The sequence below is a fragment of the Microtus oregoni genome, unplaced genomic scaffold (assembly GCF_018167655.1).
Source record: "Microtus oregoni isolate MIOR12 unplaced genomic scaffold, Mior012 000044F_000, whole genome shotgun sequence".
Taxonomy (NCBI): Eukaryota; Metazoa; Chordata; class Mammalia; order Rodentia; family Cricetidae; genus Microtus; species Microtus oregoni.
In genome coordinates, this window is record NW_024543211.1 from 880,799 (window position 1) to 901,519 (window position 20,721).

The 20,721-nt window shown below is 40.7% G+C and overlaps 2 pseudogenes; one reads left to right on the forward strand and one right to left on the reverse strand.

Moving 5' to 3' along the window:
* Positions 1-8,807, reverse strand: part of LOC121434592 — a 56,885-nt pseudogene extending 48,078 nt beyond the window's left edge.
* A 7,279-nt stretch (positions 8,808-16,086) lies between these two features.
* Positions 16,087-20,721, forward strand: part of LOC121434593 — a 78,749-nt pseudogene continuing 74,114 nt past the window's right edge.

Sequence of the window (20,721 nt, forward strand, 5' to 3'; positions counted from 1 at the left end):
AAGTGCTGGGATTAATGTTGTGCACCACCACTGCCCGGCCTGGAAAGCTTTCTTAGAAGAATTAATTTCTTTTACTTCAAGTCTAAGTTTGCTTTTTCTTTACATGAACCAATTCATTGTGTAAGTAAGCTGTACGATGACTCTCAGCTCCTCTTTTACAGAAATGAATGAATGTTTACAGGAGAAATGTTTTCATGAGTGAAAAACTGTCTTAAAAGTTTTGTTCATTGTAGTTATGTGATGTATGTGTGTGTATTTGTGTGTATTTGAATGTGCATTCTGTATCCACATAAAGATAATACCTTGGATATTATTGCAGAAGAAATTACAGGAAGCTGTCAAACATCTGACATTAGTTCTCACCTAGGCATGACTCTAGTGCCTCATATATTTTTAGTCTATTTATATCTTTTTGAAGTCTGGAAATAGGAACACACTCTTAGAAAAAAGAAAGTTCAATTCATGACAACAATTGGTTAATTTCTTTAGAAATCACAGTTTTCTCTAGCTTTAAGTAAAAATTTTTATCATAACCTTGAGGGAAGTAAATTACATACCATGTTTAATCAAGACTGGTGGAGATCATTGCATTATGGTTTCTACATTGAAATATTTGAAGTATGTACTAAAGTGAGCTATATGTGTGGCAAATCCATTTAGTGAATTCTATTTTGTAGTCTTTATATTACTTCTATGGATTTTGTTCATCTTTTTTTGTGCCTTTACCAAGTGATGGGTATTTTTCTGCTATAATGTATAGAATGGTAAACCCATCATACTTGTTTCCCATTGGTTATTGAAGTGTCAGGCCATGTGGGAACATACTTTTTGAGTAAATGTTTTGGGTTGTTTCTGGTTTAGATTTTTATCTTTTCAGAAATTCCCTTCAGCTTTTGTTTGTTATTAATCCTAGCTTGGATGTCAGGAAAAATTCAGGGATTATTTTGAATTCATGATGCTCATATGTCTGCCCCCTGTATACAAGTCCAAGGGTCGATGATGAACTCCAAATGTATGTGGTTTTTCAACAGAATTTGACAGTATTCACATTAAAATGACTGATAAAATAAATAATAAGAAATGTTAAATACCTTATGTGTATTTAAAGAAGTATTTTCATTCATGTTTTATAGATGTAATAACGTAGTCTAATCAGCAATCATCTGTTTATCTGACACCATAACTTAATGTTCTTTTCTTGTAAATTTTTTTGATCTTTATTGAGCTCTACATTTTTTTGCTGCTCCCCTCCTGCCTCTTCCCTTCCCTTCAGTACTCTCACAAGGTCCCATCCTCCCAATTTACTCGGGAGATCTTGTCTTTTTCTAATTCACATGTATATTAGAACTTTGTATGTCTCTTTAGTGTCCTCATGTTGTCTAAGTTCTCTGGTGCTGTGATTTGTAGGCTGGGTTTCTTTGCTTTATGACTAAAATCCACTTAATGACTGACTACATGTGATAATTGTCTTCTGTGTCTGGGTTAGCTCTCTCAAAATGATGTTTTCTCGCTCCATCCATTTTCCTGAAAAATTCAACATGTAATCGAGGTTGGGATTCTAGTCTTGCCCATAAGAGTCCTTTCCCACTGAGTCATCTCATTGGTGCTCAAATTCAATTAGAAGAAATATTACAACAGTAGAGTCTTATTTTCTTTTCAAATTGTAAATGCAATTTCATACAACAAGAGAGGACCATGGGACAATTTGAATAGTCAATCTGCTATGCATGTGAAAATATTCTTACCAGCACAGATTTTTTTAATTTCTTCATTCTGAGAACAAGACATGTATTTATACTTTCTCAAAACCAAAATTACATGCCAGAAAATTGCATCATTTATTAAAGTTCATTGCCTCTAAGTCTGATAACCTGGCTTCTATATCTTGTTTACCCTAATACTCTTACGAATTTTTTCATATTTGTTGACTTCATCAGTTACTTATACACACTCCTACATCATCTCATTCACAAATAATTTTTAAACCAAAAGAAGTTTCTTTCAGTGTATTTGCAGTCAAATGACTCCCAAGGTTTAAGGACTAAAACTCACAACGTGGACGTAGATCATAGACCCCTGTTAGTTTTCCTATCTGTGCTACATGCACATCATGTCGCAGGTGTAGTCACAAAAGCACACTTCAAACATTTTTAAATGGATGGAATTGACAATGCAATAACAATGACTCATTATTTTGAACATATGAAATTATTTGGCCATTTAAATAATACAATTTGAAGAAATATTGTTATTTATCAAAACAATGATGTTCCCTTTTAAGTCTTTCATTATGTGTTTTTTTTTTACTCAATAAGTCCTTTACAAACATTTCAGCTCAACATAGAGGTGCATGGCTCTAATCACAGAACACAGGAATGTGGGTGGGTCCAATCTCAGTGAGTTTGATGCCAGCTTGTTCCACATAATGCATACCTGGCATCAATGGCTATGTGGACATATCCTATCTCAAAAACATCACAAAAGACAAAGACTCCCAAATTATGGAAGTTTTCCTAATAAAATCTGCCTGGAGTCAGACTGATTTCAACCAACATTTTAAATATTCCCTCACATAAAGAGAAGTCTCTTAACAATGAAAATAAGAAGCAATATACAAATTCCATTCACATTCCTTCCATTGAATCTTTGACAACCATCTATAGTGGACTTTATCCTTCAAGTGATAAGAGACAGAAGGAACAATGTGACTCCTCTACCTTAAGAATTATAATGACACATGTGGGACCTGGAGAGTTGTCTCAGGAGTACTGCTCCTCTTGGGTACCCAGGTTTGACTCATAGCACCATATCTGATTGGATAGAACTCCCTGTAATTGGAGGTCCTGGAGATCGGGTGCATTCTTCTGGCCTCTTAGGGTACAAAATGGGCAAATACTGAAAAGACAGATGTGTATTTGATTCTATATTTTAAATAGGTTTTCTTTATGTGCCTGTTACCTTAAAAAGGAATGAAATTCAACTTAGATGTAGGAGTTTGACCAGTGAGTGTAGCAAGTGTATCTCAGGTACTAGTGATGACCAGAAGACAGTGTCTACTCTCCTGTGACTGGAGGAACAGACAGTTGTGAGCTGTCTTATGGGTGCTGGGTATCAAAGATTCTCTGGATGAGTCACCAATGTTCTAAGAGCTGAGCCTTCTTTTCAGCCTCATGAACATGTCATTTATAACAGTAAGGTATAAAAGGCTGATCGAAGTTCATCTTAACTCATCCTTTGCCCAAAAGAAATAAAGGACTGATAGTATTGGAAACTAATTTAGTCTTTGTTCTTTTTTTTGGTTTTTTTTGAGACAGGGTTTCCCTGTGGTGTTGGAGCCTGTCCTGGAACTAGCTCTTGTAGACCAGGCTGGTCTCGAACTCACCTCTGCCTCCCGAGTGCTGGGATGAAAGGCGTGCGCCACCATCGCCTGGCAGTCTTTCTTCTTAAAGAATTTCTGAGCCCAAATATTCCTCAACTGAGGGAAAAGTACAAAACAAAACAAATAATCAGGAAACAAGCTGAAAATGTAAGTCTTTAAAAGATAGTTGGCGGCCGGACGATGGTGGTGCATGCCTTTAATCCCAGCACTCGGGAGGCAGAGGCAGGCGGATCTCTGTGAGTTCGAGACCAGCTTGGTCTACAGAGCTAGTTCCAGGACAGGCTTCAAAGCCAAAGAGAAACACTGTCTCGAAAAACAAACAAACAAACAAACAAATAAATAAATATAAATAAAAGATAGTTGGCTATTTAACCAAAGCAATTGGCCATAATTGGAACATAAATACTTACTATTCAGGTGTACCCATGCTTAAGTTCATTCTACGAGGTTGTAGATCATTCTTGGCTGGCCAGAAAGAGCAATCATGTTGTTATCATTTATTGGTGGCACCTATTAATGACAGTAAACACATCACTTTTATATTCAAAGTTTAAAATTTTCTCTTATCCTGACTTTTGTTTATAGACCATAATCAATCATCATGCATTTAAATAACTCAAAATTCTGAACTATCAAGAAATTGGACACAGAATTAAAAATGGGGAAAATACCATTCTGCAGTAGAAGTCAGCAATCATATCTTTGAACACAGAACTGTATGGTAAATTTCTGTATGATAGAGTGCACAGTAGCAAAGAAGATCAGTGCAGTGACTAAGAAAGGACATTTCTGTGAAGGTGTTGAAGGTAATTCCCAATAATGCTATCTAGAAACTATTCAAGATGCAGTCATGTTGAATAAAAGACTAAAGGTGGGCTTCAGCCACAAACACATGACCTTAACTCCTGAGCATGTCTGTCCTGGAGAATCAAGTCAGGGATCCACACATTCTTTGATTTGCAGAAATACAGGGGTGTGGCCAGCAGGTTCATAACCTAGACTCTCAGGTCAGAAAGAGAAAGAAGACACCATATGAGTAAACTTGATGTCTCTTTAAAGAACTGCCTATTTTCTGCAAATGCTGATTTAGAAAGCCATCTGTAATAGGAGGCGAGCCTCTGATCACAGATCTCCAGCATAGCCCACCAAATAAAGGCAGTTACCGAGAAGCTGCATTTGTCTATGTAGTTTTGTGTTTAGATTCCTTTTCCAAGGTATTTCAGATTTTATCTGAAATTTTTGGCCACACATTGGAATGCCATTTTTATTTTTTTTACTTTAAAAATTATACCTTTAATTATAGAATATTGTTAGGATAATACAGCCATAGACAAGACACTAGGATAACTGACCAATACCAACGGGATCCGCTCTCCACAACCACAGAACACAGGCACAGAGTGTCTGGGTATGTGCAGGAGCAGCCAGGGGCCTGCAAACAGCAGTCATGCAAACAGCATTGGTGAAGTGTGACAAAGGCATGACTTCCACAGAGCTCAGCACTGGGAGTGGGCAGCGGATGACTGCAGGAGGGAGGGCACTCAGCTGGTGCAGACAGGTATGGGGAGATGGGAAGGCAATCAGAGACCCTCCCTGAGCCTTTCATCTACAAGGCAAAAGCAGCAAATGGCACACTAGCAAAACCTTTAGGCTGGAGGTGGTGTTGCAGGGCTGGGGGGATGGGGACCGGGTAGAGAAAGGGGTAAAATGAAGTTGGATCAGAGGTGCTGTCTTCTAAAAGCTACTCCCAAGCAGACACTTACAATGACTCAACCAAGTCATTGGCTACATACAGATGCCATATCTGAGTTTAGTTACCAAGAATACATAAGTCACCTAACGGTTAAAATGTGAATACCCACAGCAGGCTAGATGTCGTACAGAATAGAAACCACGTGCCTGCCCCAAGTTCATGCTCAAATGGGAGGGGCCAATCGGAGTGCTTTTCATTTGGTTGCTTTTGAGGCTGTCACTAGTGAATGACACGGTAGGTGTCACCCAGCTTCACTCACAATGACTCTGTAGTGAAAGCACTAAATGCCAAATCCCAAAGAACTTCAACAAAAAATTTTTTTGTTTTTTCCAAGACAAGGACTCTCTGTGTAGCCCTGGCTGTCCTGGAACTCTATCCTGTAAACCAGGCTGGCCTTGAACTCACAGAGATCTGCCAGCCTCTGCCTTCCAAGTGCTGGGATTAAAGGCATGTGCCACCCCCAATCCCCACCCCTGCAAAAAAAAAGGTTTCTTGAAAAAAAAAAAACATGTTAACATTTGCAAGTCTGCACTAAGCACCATAAAATGCACTGGGCCCCATCCCCTTCCATCCCCAGGGGACGGAGTAAGCACCAATATCCGGGCTACTCATAATTCCTGCCTGGGCTGAGATAAAGAGAACTGAGGTACTGGGCGACACTGGGCAACTCTCACTGTAACTCTTTGTACCTGGAGGCGGGAAACACACTCCTCTTTAGGCTTATTCATTTCTTCTGATGAGGCCAAAGAGGTTTCATCACAGGAGAAGATAACTCAGTCTGAGAAAGGGCAAAGGACCTAACTGTCCAGTCATTGTCTCACAACTGATGGACACATACGAGCAAGAGTTTAGTTCTGTACAAAACCAAGCCTTACAGGAGAGTGCACGCCTGCGCACCAGTGTTCAAATTCTTTCCCATAACACAAGAAAAGTAAAGGAATTCTCTCACATGGAGTATGCCTACAGTTCTATCTTATGGTCTACATCACGTAAGAACATGCTGATTCTTAGGAATTCGGTCTCTGCTATTAGAATACACACTTCACTATACATACACATTCCTTTAAGCGAGCTATGATAAAGACTGGGGCGTGGCCCTATCAAACCCTAGAGTTAGCAGTACAAGGGCGAGTGACCTAACTGTTAAAGGTAGATGGCAAAGGACACAGAAAGGACTGTCGCTCCCTGGGAAGGGCTCGGTGCTCCCTTCCCTGAAGGAGTCAACCCACTTCTACTCCTTCCATCATCACCTGCGGTCCTGTCCTTTCGTAAAGGCAGTTTCCACACTGCGATCTCTAAAGTGATTTCTGAAGACAATTCATAAACCTGATTAATGACAGCATCAATGGGTATCTCTTGCTAAGGTCACCACCATCCAAGGGCCCTTGGTCCTCAACCTTGTACCCTTCTCCTTTCACACTGTGTCTTCGGGTAGCTTTCAAAAGCGTGCAAGCTATATACAAGTGAGAAACAAGGGAAGTGATTCAGTCACTGCTTTCAGCGTGCAGAATCCTGTGCACAAGAAGGCAAGGTACCAATATGAGCTACTCAAGGAAAAAGCCCTTTGGAAGGGAAGTGCATGAGCCCGGCCACTGCGGTGTGTGAACAGTGGCTACCCAGGACAAGTCCGCATGCCTTCTTCCAGAGCAGCTGCGGCCACCCTAGTCCAGTTCTACATTCCCACTACAGTCTTTTGGGGCCAAAGATACGAGAGGAAAAAACAACTTTTGAAAAACCTACTCCATTTCCAGGACTAAGCATCCACCAGCATCTTGTCCTATGGTCTTCAGCTTTCAAGTTACTAGGAACGGGGGCTGCTTCTGATGAAGCGATTCTTGTAATAAAACCAGTGAAGAAAACTAACTATTTTGGAGAAGGGGAAAACTTCCCCAACGCTGTGGGTCGGAATTTCAAAGGGGTCGTATTCTACCATGTTTGAAAACGTGGCCAACAATAAGGAAAGTCAATCTAAAGGAAGCTCACTGATATCAAATCAAATATAACTACCTCCACGAGTCATTTCTTACTCAGGAATATAGGACTTAGTCGGTATGGACTCTGTTGTGTTTAATAAGAGCTGAGCTCCGGCTGAAACTCTTGTCACACTTGGTACATTCGTAAGGCTTCACTCCCCTGTGAATTCTTTGATGGGTGATGAGGTTGGAGCTTTGTGTAAACCCCTTTCCACACTGCACACACTCGTAGGGCTTTTCTCCCGCGTGAGTCCTCTGGTGCTTAATCAGATCTGACCTCTCCCCGAAGCTTCGCCAGCACTCGTTACACTCATAGGGCTTCTCCCCGGTGTGAATTTTCTGGTGTGTGATCAGATGGGAGCTGTGGCTGAAGCTTTTCCCACAGGCCATGCACTCGTAGGGCTTCTCTCCCCTGTGCCTCTGCTGGTGCTGGACCAAGTGCGAGATGCGGCTGAAGTTCTCCCCGCACTCGTTGCAGTGGTACGGCTTTTCCCCGGTGTGGATTGTCTGGTGCTGAATGAGGTGAGAGCTCCTTCCAAAGCTCTTCCCCCACTCGTTGCCGTCATAGGGTGGCTCGCCCGTGTGTGTTCTCTGATGCTGGATAAGGTGGGAGCTGCGGCTGAAGCCCTTGCCGCATTTGTAACACTTGTAGGGTCTGTGTCCCGTGTGCGCTTTTGGTGTCGATTGAGGTCTGAAATCTGACTGAAGGCCTCCCCACACTGAGAACTGTAGTAAAAAGAGCAGCGGGGCTGCGTTCCCAGCACCCCGGCAGCCTGATTGGTTAGCTTATGCCCCGAAATAATTACACGGACACTGTATTCTTTTAATCACTGCTTGGCCCATTTCTATCTAGCCTCTTCTAGGCTAACTCTCGCACCTGGACTAGCCCATTTCTAATATTCTATGTAGCACAGCTAGGTGCGCTTACCGGGAAGATTCTAGCCTACGTCCATCCTGGGTCTGAGCTTCATCACATCCATCTTCCCGGGAGCTGGGAGCATGGCGTCTCTCTGAGGCGTCTGCTCTTGAGAGGAGAGCTGTGGAGTCTGAGCTCACTTCCTCTTACTCCCTGCGTTCTGTTATGTTTACTCCTCTCACCTATCTTCTAACCAATGAGAGCCAAGCAGTTTCTTTTTATTTAACCAATGACCTTCCTCCATCAGAGAACATATGTGATAGCGGATGCCTGTGTGAACTTCTTTGTGGCCCAGCAGGTCAGTGACCTGCTGGAGAGGGTAGCTGACCCACTCCTCTGCGGTCAGCTCTCCCCACTGTCTTTCGGACCTGTCCCCACTTTCAAAGACTTCTTCGCTTTCCAGGTTCTTCTCAGCATCTCCAATAGGCTCTTCGGACATGGTCACAAACTCCACATCTTCACTAAGCTCTTCTTTCGGGTTGTTTCGTTCTCGTTCCTGATCTGACAGTCCAGTGAGACAACATTTCCTTAATTCTCCTGCATCACGTCCCTGTAAAGGTCTCTTTGTGTAGGATCCAGAGGTCTCCATTCTTCCTGAGTGAAGTACATGGCCATATCTTCAAATGTCACAGGGGCCTGAAATCACACAATGCTTCCTCACTACTTAGCATCTAGGAGTTTAGTCCCAGCCTTTCTTCTTGAAATTAGAGACATGGTTAGAAATGTCGAGAAGGCATTGGCATTAAGTCTGATCTGGGACCCAGCCATGAGCAGGGTGGCTGCCATCTCAGGCTCAAACGTTCGTCTCCTGGGACAGAGAGCAGGAAAAGTAGCTAGTAGACAACGCTGAAGGAGAGGAAAAGCAGGGAGCGAGGCGTGGCTAGAGGTCCTGCCCACTCCCCAGGGCTGGAGTTCAGGTCGCCACCAGGTATGCAGGAAGGGCCCAGGACTGGTCACTCTCCTCCTTCTCTGACCCCCGAGCGAGACCCGCTCTCCGCGTCTAGGTTAATACCAAGTACATGCAAGGCTAGAGTAAGGGAGGACAGCCCCTGGCTAGGTGCCCCCCAACTGGGGGTCAGGCGGATGCTATTAGACAGAGGCTTTCAACCCAGCCCTACAGAACGCCTCTGCTCTTCCCGAATGCCATTTTTAAACAGTCTTGTTGCGGGAGGTCCTCCCACTCCTCCAGCCTATCACCGCTGAGGTACCAGCCCACTGGGGCGTGGTTTCTCTCCCTTTAAAAAAGCGGCCACTTCCCTCTCCTCTCTCTCTTCACTTCCTGCTCTGCCTGTGACTAGACTCCTTTCCTGGTTGCGTAGAGGGATGTTGCCTGGGACAGTGATCTGTAAGTTTTTTCCCCTTTAAATAAATACCACCCTAATAATCATAACCCCGAATTGGTGTGGCATTGTTTGTGACTTACGCCTTCACAGTCTTTTCTTTCCTACATACCAGTTGAAAGTAACTACATTAAGGGTTTTAATAATTGAAAATTCTTGACCAATATATCAGGCTTATTACTAACTACCTGTCACATTTTTAATTTAACACATATTCTCCACATAGTAAAACATTTATTAGCATGACACAATCTAGACATGCTCCCTCTGTCTCATGCCTATCTGCTGGCCAGTCATTGCTTTATTTAGGCAAATTGAGTGACAATTCTTCAGAGTATACAACAGAATAATCACCCCACCACAGATGTTCCTTGTACATGAGATTTGCTTTGCAAAATATTCAAAACCTGTCATGAAGCTGATATCTTTTTTACATCAGACCTACTCAAAGCTGAGCATGTGTGTTACAAATATAAACCAGCATAAATAACCATAGAAAGACACAGTCAGAGCTAGCAATGAATTGTATGTACTATTGTATGAATTTGTATGTGCTATTGTACAACTGTGTGTGTATGTTTGGGCATTCTGTGTGTATATACTTGTGGAAATATAAGTATGTGATTGTATATATGTGTGTGTATATATTTGGAAGACAGAAGTGAATCTCTGGTTTCAGGCCTTTGATTTGATCAAACTTTTATTTTCTATTTCTTTTCAGATAGGGTCTCTGATTGCTTTGTAACTTTCCAAGTAGACTAGGCTAGCTGACCAACAAGCCCCAGGTACTCATTTGTCTCCATGTCCCTTTCCCATTACTAGTGTTAAAAGTCCTTGTGACTTTTTTCGTTTTCTCTTCAGCATGGATTCTTGGGCTCAAACTGAGTTCCTTCTTCTTACAAGAAAATCTCACCTGTCTTCTCAGGCCTCTCAACTACAGATATTCTGTCAGCATTGTTTAGTTTTGGTTTAGTTTGTCAGATAGTTCCATGTAGCCGTGAGATTGGACTCCAAGTGCTTTATCTCCCTACCTATCTATGTACCTATCAATCTGTCTTTCTAATTTTTTTGAGACAGTATCTCAAAGTGGAGCGCTCAAATTCTCCTACTCTAATTAATCAATAAATTCCAGGAATCTTCTTGTCTGCTTCTTCCCCTGACCTGGAATTACAGGCATAGGCATCCAGAACCTGACATTTTATTTGGGTGCTGGGAACCCAAAATCAGGTATCTAATTCTTGCACTACGGACTTTAACATCCCCCCATGCCCCACTGCGATCTCCTAGAAAGCAGATTATGAAAACAATGTGAACAGATGGATAGATGTTAGATAAACTGATGACACAGAATGGCTAGCAATTGTGAAGTCTAGCTTTAGTGCTTAGGAGTTCATTGCCATGGTTAGAGTTTGAAATTGAATTGAGCCCATAGTTCACATGCTTATTGACTTGTTTTTCCCAGATGGTGGTACCATTTGGGGTTAGTGTGATCTTTAGAGTATAGTTGGAGGAAGTAGGTCACTGGAGATGTGCCGTGCAAGTTATATATTTCCCTGGCCTTTCGTGTATTCCTTCTCTCTGCTTTCTAGTCCCCATGACATAAAGAAACTTCTCGGTAACCTTTCCAGTCATTGTGAATTTCTGCCTAATGGCACAGGACTAAACAACTGTGAACAGTTGTTCCCAGAAGAATGCCACACCTACACTGGGCCTTCTGCAAGAATAATCAATTGATTAGAACTTTTGTGATTCTGGAGAGGTTTGGATGATGTAGGTTTAGAGCATAATTATAGTTTATCTTAGATTATCTTTAGTCCCTTTAATAGTTATTTGTCTTAGCGTTCTATTTTCTGTACTAAGGGATTTTAAAGGACTTCTCAGCAAAGTTATTGATTTGCAATATGCAGAAAAAGTAACTTTGGATATTGAAACCACATAATTAATACCAGATGATGTAGAATTGACTCCATTGTTTTTTCAGGTTCAAGATATAATCAGGAATAGGCTTTGTCTTATATATATATAGCACACATTAGATCCCATATGGGTCTGTCAGGTCCTCTAGCATAAGGAAATGTAGAAACTAAATAATTATTGTTTGGAAATGTGATGATGACATCAGAATTCATAAAAATATCATGTCAATAGCAGGATTGAAAAAGTTCTTTTCCAGGAGCTGGAGAGATGGCTCAGAGGTTAAGAGCATTGCCTGCTCTTCCAAAGGTCGTGATTTCAATTCCCAGCAACCACATGGTGGCTCACAACCATCTGGAATGAGGTCTGGTGCCCTCTTCTGGCCTGCCGGCATACACACAGACAGAACATTGTATACATAATAAATAAATAAATATTAAAAAAAGAAAAAGTTCTTTTCTATTGCGTGGGAACAAGCTGTATAACAAACACCACTGTGTTTGAGAACTAACAGATGTCATGACTTTGTCTTTTTCTACTTCCCCTGTATATTAGATTCATGTATGCCTCTTTAGGGTCCTCATGTTGTCTAAGTTCTCTGGAATTGTGAATTTTAGGCTGGTGTTTCTTCGCTTTATGTCTAAATGTTACTTATGAGTGAATACATACAATATTTCTTTCTGGGTCTGGGTTACCTCAATCAATATAGTGTGTTCTAGATCCATCCATTTGCCTGCAAATTTCAAGATGTCATTATTTTACTGTGAAGTACTCAGTTATGTAAATGTAGCCCCCTTTCCTTGTTCATTCTTGGGTCAAGGGACATATAAGTATTTTTCACTACCTGCTGCCTGGTGATTTGGATGTAGCGCTCTCAGCTCTTTCTTTAGTACCAAGTCTGCGTGCACACCACCATGCTACCTATTGAAGTGAGAAACCACAAAAGTGTATTTAACTATTCAGGGTTCAAAGGAAAAATAAACTCAGAAATAGAGAACTAGGTAGATGCCACTGTTCTAGACGCTCCTGTCCTGTAATTCTCCCAAGAGCTATGATGACCAACAGCCAGGATTGCACCAGTTCTGACTAACAAAGAGAGAACATAAACTTCTACTCCCTTTTTTTGGTCATATTTACAGAGAAAAACATACCCATGGTAAGTCATGCCCAATTGTCATAGACTATCTAAAATATATCTCAGCTTGACCTTGAAAATATACCTAATATAACTACAAGATGGATTATAATTGATGACTACTAATTTATATTTCATGATATTCTAATTAGTTGATATAATAACTTTAAAGGCCTACACATTTGCATTGAATTGTTATATAAGGTATATAGGTACAATACTTTGATTGAGATTAAAAACAAATATATGTATATATATATAATTTTCTAACAAAACAACTGTAAATTTGTATCAATTTACAAAAATCTATATCAATATAAACTGAGATTACCCAAGCACCACCCAAAAATAGACCATCCAAAGGAAATGCTTAACATTCCAACCATTTTAGATAGGATCACCTGCCAGCACACACTCACCAGGACACCCCTAGGCAAATGTCAACCAATCAGGGGTCCTGAACCTTAGAAACTCCTCATCCCCACCTTGACTACTATAAAAACCAAACTCTAACTCAGTTCAGAGCTCTCCAGTTATTCCAATACACAGGACATGCAGAGAGACCGAGTTTGCAAACTTGCATAAAATAAAGGCTCTTTGCTTTTATGTATAGGACGTGATCTCCTTGTTGGCTTTTTGGAGACTTTGCAGATTTGGGTATAACATATTTATGTATTTCAGCATACATATTTACCCACACTTAACAAGGATGAAGTTGGAAGGGAATTGTGGCAGGGATGGAATAAGGAAATAAAAAAATGATGTATTTTCTTTTGATTAACAAATTTTAAAGATTAATTTTAAATTAAAAAGAGGGGCTAGATAGATGGCTCATCACTGGGTGTTTTCACAGAGGACCCTGATTCCATTCCTGGACCCTGCATGCTAGCACACCATTTGTTCTGATTCAAGTCCCAGGTATCTCATCCCTTCTTCTGCCCTCTGTAGGTACTGTGCAGAGGCACATGCAAGCAAAACACTGTATAACTAAAGATTTTTTTAAGGTTAGAGAAAAGAAAAAAATGAAATTCTCTACAGTGATGTCCTGACCCCGAGACAGACAGCAAGCCAGGTCTAGTTAAAATGGACTCCTTCTTACCTTGCATGGAAGCAGCTGTGGCCTTCTGTCTTGCCACCCTGCTCAGAGCAAAACCAGCTTTGCTCTGAGAGTAACAGAGATCATCATAACCGTTCATCCAGGAGCACTGTATAGAGGGCTTTTAGGTGACTTTTCCTTGAAGTTTTCTGGTTTTGTGTTCTCTATCTTTTGTGTCTGTGAGATATACGGTGTTGGTACAGTTATCTTTTAGATTGATCATCAAGATTGACAATCTACTTTTCACAATGTCATCTACTTGATTTTCAACTAAGACCTTATGGTAAAATATAAACATGCCAGAGACAGTTCTTTCCATCATTTGTCTAATTTACGTATGTTCCTACAAGACTTCGTGGTAAGATTTCCTAAATATCTGTTTTTACATTGGAATCATGTTCACTAGTGGATTTGTTAATTTAGCATGCTTAAGAAAAGGGAGAACATATCATGAGTGTGTTCAGACATCCTAAGGAAAATCCCCATTCTTCCTTTGTTGAGGAAAAACACTGTTTTGAAAATAACTCCCTTGCACTTTGTGCCTCCAGCAAGAATAATTTTGTTTTCATTTCTTTTGTCTTGGCTGTAGAAATGGCTATTTTTGGTGGTCAAACTGACTACCTCTGGAATTAATCAATACACAAAGAATTAATTATACCTGAGGGAGATTTTACTTAAAGATTTTGGAATGGGAAAATCCTCCACTAATCTGGATAGCTTGAAATAATAGGACCCACCTTTAGCTGCTTGGTGGGCATGCACACCTTTAACACCTTGACACAGGAGCAAGAGGTGTGGGACCCTCACCCCTTATTATCAAAGGGAAGAGAAGAAATTTCCTAGCAGAATGTTTTCTCAGGAAGATAGTGGAATTCCCCTCTCCCACCTGCAAGATTCCAAGCAGAAGGTCACCTAGGTCAGCCCAGCCAGCCACCTGGTACAGGCTGTTAAAGATGGCCTAACTCAAGGACAGTGGCCTTGCTCTAAGAACAAGGAGTAAGCTGACTTTACAGAATGGGAGGGAGCAAAAGTCCTTGTACCCTTGCCAAGGCAACATCAAAGATTCTCTTTGTAGTTAAGGCTTTAAAAGCTTACCCCACAGAGGAGATACAACTCCTCTCTACCTTGCTGTAATGGGGGTGGAGATGAGTTCCAAACATGTTTGCATTATGCTGATTAAACCTTGCTTATTACAGTCTGGACCTATCTGGTGGTCTCTCTCTGGTGGTCATAATCTGGGTACAACAAGAGGCACTGGGATTTTCTGAGTTTGAGACCAGTCTGGCCTACCGAATGAGTTCCACACCTACACAGAAAAATCCTGTCTTGAAATCACAAAAGCAAGAAAATCTGAATCAAACAAGATTATGATCTAATTTTAACCTTCTCACCTTCTGGTAGCAGCAATTGCATATAAAGTACATTGAAGTAGAAAAGTCTCTTTTTTATCAACTTGCTCTGGCTACCAAGCTCATTCCTTTACTAGTACTAGAGACTACTTCTTTGAAATTTCGGTGAATACTTAAAATCAGTTGAGACATCAAGCCTCATGGGCTGAACAACTACTGGATTCTTCACTTGATCTTTGGGAAAAGGCTGAGAAGCAATCTACGGAATTCTTTAATTGTCATTTTTAAGTAGCTATTTTTAGACAACCTGAAACACAGCTTGTGAAACATTATACTAAGCCCACTTTTTACATACATGTTGAGATTCATTCTACCAATCCTGTTCATGTAGAGAATCTTGAATACTGCAGTTCCTTCTAGCGCCATTATTCTCTACATATTCCCATTTCCATGAACACTACTCTTTTTATTATTATTCATTTTCCTGAAGTTTGCTTCAAATTCCAGTAATAAAACCCATAAAGCAATGGAGCCATCATCCAGCCTTCTGATGGGGGAAAGATCAGTCATCTTGTTTGAGATCTGGTTCCTCCTTTTCTCTTTTCCGTTGTGTGAATCCCTGTGAAAACCATGTAAAAAATATCTTCAGTTCATCTGACCTCAGCATGAAGCCACAGAACTAACATCTCCTTTTGTGACCTTAAAACTCTCTTTAGCTGTTAATGTTCTGGGCATCTTTCCCCTGTGGGACAGGGAATCCCTACACCCACCTAGCACAGCACAGTGCACTGTACAAGCTAACTGGCCAGGTCGTATTCTGGAGGTAAAAGGGAAAGTTCCTGTGGAGTGCAAGATTATGATGGTGTCGGCTTTTATAACCGGGGCAAGTGCTATTGAAATGCATATGCACTGTACAAGCTAACTGGCCAGGTCGTATTCTGGAGGTAAAAGGGAAAGTTCCTGTGGAGTGCAAGATTATGATGGTGTCGGCTTCCATAGCCAGGGCAAGTGCTATTGAAATGCATATCTCGGCCAATCAAGAAAAGATCTTTGACTCAGGTGGCTGGAGAGGCCCAAAGTCTCTGTGCTGTCTTGTGAAGCGCACTTCAGTCCTGTGGGAGGTGTTCTTGTCACTCAGGCCTCCCTCACTAGCCAATCAGGCCCTCCAGGTGACCTGCCAGTCAGATGTTGTGCAGGGCTCTTCCGGGCACCGCATTCAGTCTCGATTTTGCAGAGGAGCTGGCGCCATTTGTTTTCTGTGTTCCGGTGAAGTTACTGCTGCAGGAAGTTGATAAACTGAGAGCTTTGGCGAGCTGAGAAACCACAACATGGTGAGCAGGGGAACGCTGTCTCCAGATGGGGAGGAGCAGAGGGTGAGGTGCGGGAGACAGCATGGTGCATCCTCCCAGGATACGCGTGGGAACCTGCCGCCAGATTCTCTGCATTGTGAAGTCCCACGTGGTCCTGTTAATTCCTAGACCTAGGGACAGACCTCTGAATAACTTTACGCTTTGGGTTTAATCCGCTTAAAGAATTGGGAGCAGGGTGCTGTGTGTACAAACATCTTGTCAACTTCAATATGCCAAAGTCAGTGAAGCCTAGGTTCTTCAGAATCTTCTCGATATTGCGCACTTTGCATTTAACTTTACATACAATCTCCATTTAAGTTTAACTATGTGGATGGTATCAAGGCATCTCACCAGTTGGGTAGCGCAGCACTTTTAGCTGCAACGTAGAAGAGGAGAATTGGTGATATAAAGGATTTGCCAATGCCTTGGAAATAGTTCAGTCTCACAAAGTAGAATTAGCTGAGGGAGGACTGCCTCTTAATAACCCAAAAGATAAATGTGTTTTATTCAGGGCTGTTAGAGTTTAGGATGCTAGGGTACACTTTGCTCAACTGGGTTGTCCAGATATTTGGCTCCAAACTATTACAAAGAATCCACTGTTGATTCCAGATATCAAAGAACAACCTTTATCAAGCCTTTCAAGGAGGCATTACAGTTTGCCACTGTCAGTGTGTGAAGTGATTTCTCAATGAAAGTTATATTAATTCTAGAACAGCTGCATTTCCACCCTGTTAGAAAAATAGTTTCTGAAACAAGTTCTCTTATGTTGATGCAGGTGGCCTTGGTCTGCTGCTGTCCAGGGCAATGACCTTGCTGTCCTGTACACTAGACTTTCAAAACTCCTTTAAAAATGATTGCACCACCTCACAGTTTTAAAATTATAAATGAGAGTCATGTAGTTGACTATGCATTGCAGTTGCAGGGAAAGGATTTGCATGTGGAGCATTCCTTCTGTCCTCAGACTACAGTAGGAGGAAGAGTTTATTGAAGCTGGTGGAGACACAGTGCAGAAAAGGAGAGGCTGGACTGAGGGTGAAAACTTTCCTCCTTCATAAGTAGTTGAGGTTAGCTATGTGAAATCAGGTAGTCAACTGTAGATGCTCTATGAATGTCCTGATTGACCATTGTTTGCAGTCCACAGACCAGTGCCAAAAGGAAACTGGGAAAGGGAGTGACCTTATCTTTAAACCTAATTGCTATACTTACAGTAGTTCATCTACAATAGAAGATCTGGGCAAAATGTTGTGGCTCTACTTAACAGGACTTTTCTCTATTAAGACATTGATCTTTAGAGAAAATACATGAAAAATTTTTACTGTGCTCTAATACAAATCCCTAGTCTCTGCAGTATATGACCATAAAGTCTGTCCCAAGATTTCAAAATAGTTTTTGAGATGACAACTACATCATATTTACATTCTCCTTGCTGCCTCCAAGCCCTAAGATCCCTGGATTGTTTTTTAATTCCTGGTCTGTTCTATTTTAACAACAGTTATAGAGTAACCACAGTTACACTCTAACAGTAGTTACGTTATGAATGTGACCTGTTTGTCTGTAGGATTTTCCATCTCTGAGCCAATGGGATGCTGAACTGGAAAGTGGATATGTAATGGAATGTGCACACAAAGGACCCTGTGCTCTAGATGAGAAAGAGGATGTGCTCTAGTAGAGTGGAAAAATGTGTACTTAATACAAACTGTCTAAACTGGGGCCCTGTCTGCTGGGCTGGGAGGGCAGAACTGGATGGAAGGATTGTGCTGTCTGAGTCATTTGATCTCTGATCCTCCTGTAGAGGAGCTGCTAATAGTGAGAGGCTAGGCTAGGTGGCCCTATCCAGTGAGGAATTCTGAGCAGGGTTAGACATCAAGAGTACTAGTGGGCAGACAGTTTGTCAGTTCTTTCCATGATTCTCTTCTGTCTCTGCTGTAGGGAGTGGTAAGGAAGACCATAAGCAATCCTGTCATGAGTGGGGCATGTTCAGAGCAGTTCTGTTGAAATGTCATTTCTGCTGAGACTGGGAAGTACCATGAGCTAGACTGCAGTTATGTTGGTCCATGTGGTTCATGTAGGCAGTGGTGCTTGTTCTCTGAGCCTCTTTGTGTATAGAAATACTGCAGCCCTGGAATGGAAGGAAATGATGCTGGTTGTATCTCTGTCCAGAGTACACACATGGGCACTGCTTTTGCTGTGCAGTGGGAAGAGAGATTAGAAAACTGAAGGTTTAGTTTCTAGAAGTTCTGAATATTGCATTCCAGTTTCAGGTTTGTGTTATAAAGATTACAAATTGTTTAGGACCTGGTAGAGCAATAGTAGAGTAGAGTGCTTTTAACATGGTGTTACCACTAGCTGCAATGGTGGGATCCAGTGAAGCTTAGTTCCAGGGGACAAAAGGAGTTTCTGATGTGCAGAGATTTCTCAGGTGTGCAGTGTGGTAGACAGGTAGATAGGGCACAATCCACATATTCTGCTCTATGCCATGTAGCAGAAAGCAGATTTTAAACAATTTTTAGGTTGTTTTGGGATTGAAAAGATTAATTAGATTAACACTTCATCAGGCATCTTAAAATATATGCTCAGTTAGCAGAAAGGAGGAATTAAGGCCATAAAGATAGGTTACAGAATAGATTATTAATTTTTACAGTTTTAAATGCTAGTAAAAAGGAAACAACAGCTGTGGGGAGACATTAGATAATAAAAAAGCCCTGCTAAATTAAACCAACCTGTATGGTTTAAAGATACATTGCATTCAGAATAAAAACCAAGATATGTATTAAATTGGGGAATAAAGTTATAGATACCACTTCAATCCTTAAAGATTAGCTTCAAACAAAAAGATCTCTTGAGACTGCTCTTCGGGCTGATGATGGAGGGGGAGTTGACTGGGGGAAGGGGGAGGGAAATGGGAGGTGGTGGCAGGGAGGAGACAGAAATCTTTAATAATTAAGTAAATAAATAAATAAATAAAAAATCCCTTGAGTAAAAGAAACAGTAGTTCATCAGAGAGCATTACCATTCAATCTTAACTAATTCGTAAGATTAACAGATGTCTTCCTTTTGATTAAATATAATTTCCAACAATAAATCTTCATAAAGGTAGGGTTCCGGCAGAGTTTTGTTTTGTCTTTACAAAAGTATGAAAACATTGAACTAAGGAATCTAAAAACCACTAGACAACCGAGGTATCTAAAAAATAACACATCATCCAAATAAAATATCCTCTTCAAAAGAATAAATTGGCCTAACAGTCACTTATTATAATCATGTTAGGTGTGTTTTCAAGGTGAAACAAAAAGACATTTTGTTTCCTTTTTTTTTTTTAAAGACACATTCCTCTGGCTTTCCTGGAATTCACTTTGTAGAACAGGCTGGCCTCTAACTTAGTGAGATATATCTGCCTCTGCTGTGAAAGTGCTGGAATTAAAGGCATGCACCACTATAGCCTGACAAAAATTTATTTTACAAACACAGGTGGTGTTGTTTCTTCATTTTAAATGTTGTTTGCTTTATACTTCCTGTTTACTCAGGGAATATTATATCCCTCTGAGTTCTCTGATGGAGCTAAAAGCTCAATAATTGTAATTATGCATGTTAACAAATTGAAAAAAAAGAATTAAAAAATGTATAATGCATATAAGGCTAAGAGGCAGAAACATTATTTAAGGTTAGTAATACCAGTTAGGATAAAAAGTACTTTAGGATAGGATAGATGATCAAACATTTTCTCTAAATTTACCAAATGCAAATGGATTGGACATTGTTAGTATAATTCTCCCCTTTATATCTTATATATAGTTAATGTATTTAGTGTATATAGCTTTACTGTGTTAGTTAAAACCTTCATTTTTAATTAGACAAATAGGGAAATGCGTGATATTTTGATTATATTCTGATAATAAAGCTTGCTTAGCATTACAGCAGAGCTAATCACTACCTGACCAAAATTTACCATAGAGGTTTGGAGGACTCTGGACAGATAGGAGTCAGGATTCCTAAGGCAGGCCTAAGAGAATATTAGCACTTTACTAACATGGAGAGACTGAAGAGGTGGTAGTCACAAGTTGCTGGTTAACTGCTTCTCTGATCTTTCAGTTTCTTACCCTGCTCTCTGACTCCTGATTTCTTATTGTTAAATGTCAATTAGACTAATGCTTCAGCAGGTACAGAACTTTCTAAACCCTTCGGAAATAAAGCCCATATACCTGAGATAGAGCCACAAGATTTGTCATTTGCCCTGCTAAGTTTTCATCTTTCCTTGACCCAATCTTCCCTCAGTTTTCCTCATTCCTCTCTTTCATTTGTCTTTTATTTATTCTTCTTTCATCTTGATTGCAGTGTTTCCTCCCACCATTGCTCTCTGTCCCAACCTTCCCCCAAATCTCTCTTCTTTGTTTAACTTTAGAGAAGAGCAGGTCTCTCATACATATCAACCGAATGTGGTGTCTTAATTAGGGTTTCTGTTGTGATGAAACACGATGACCAAAATGCAAGATTGGGAGAAAAGAGATAATTTGGCTTAT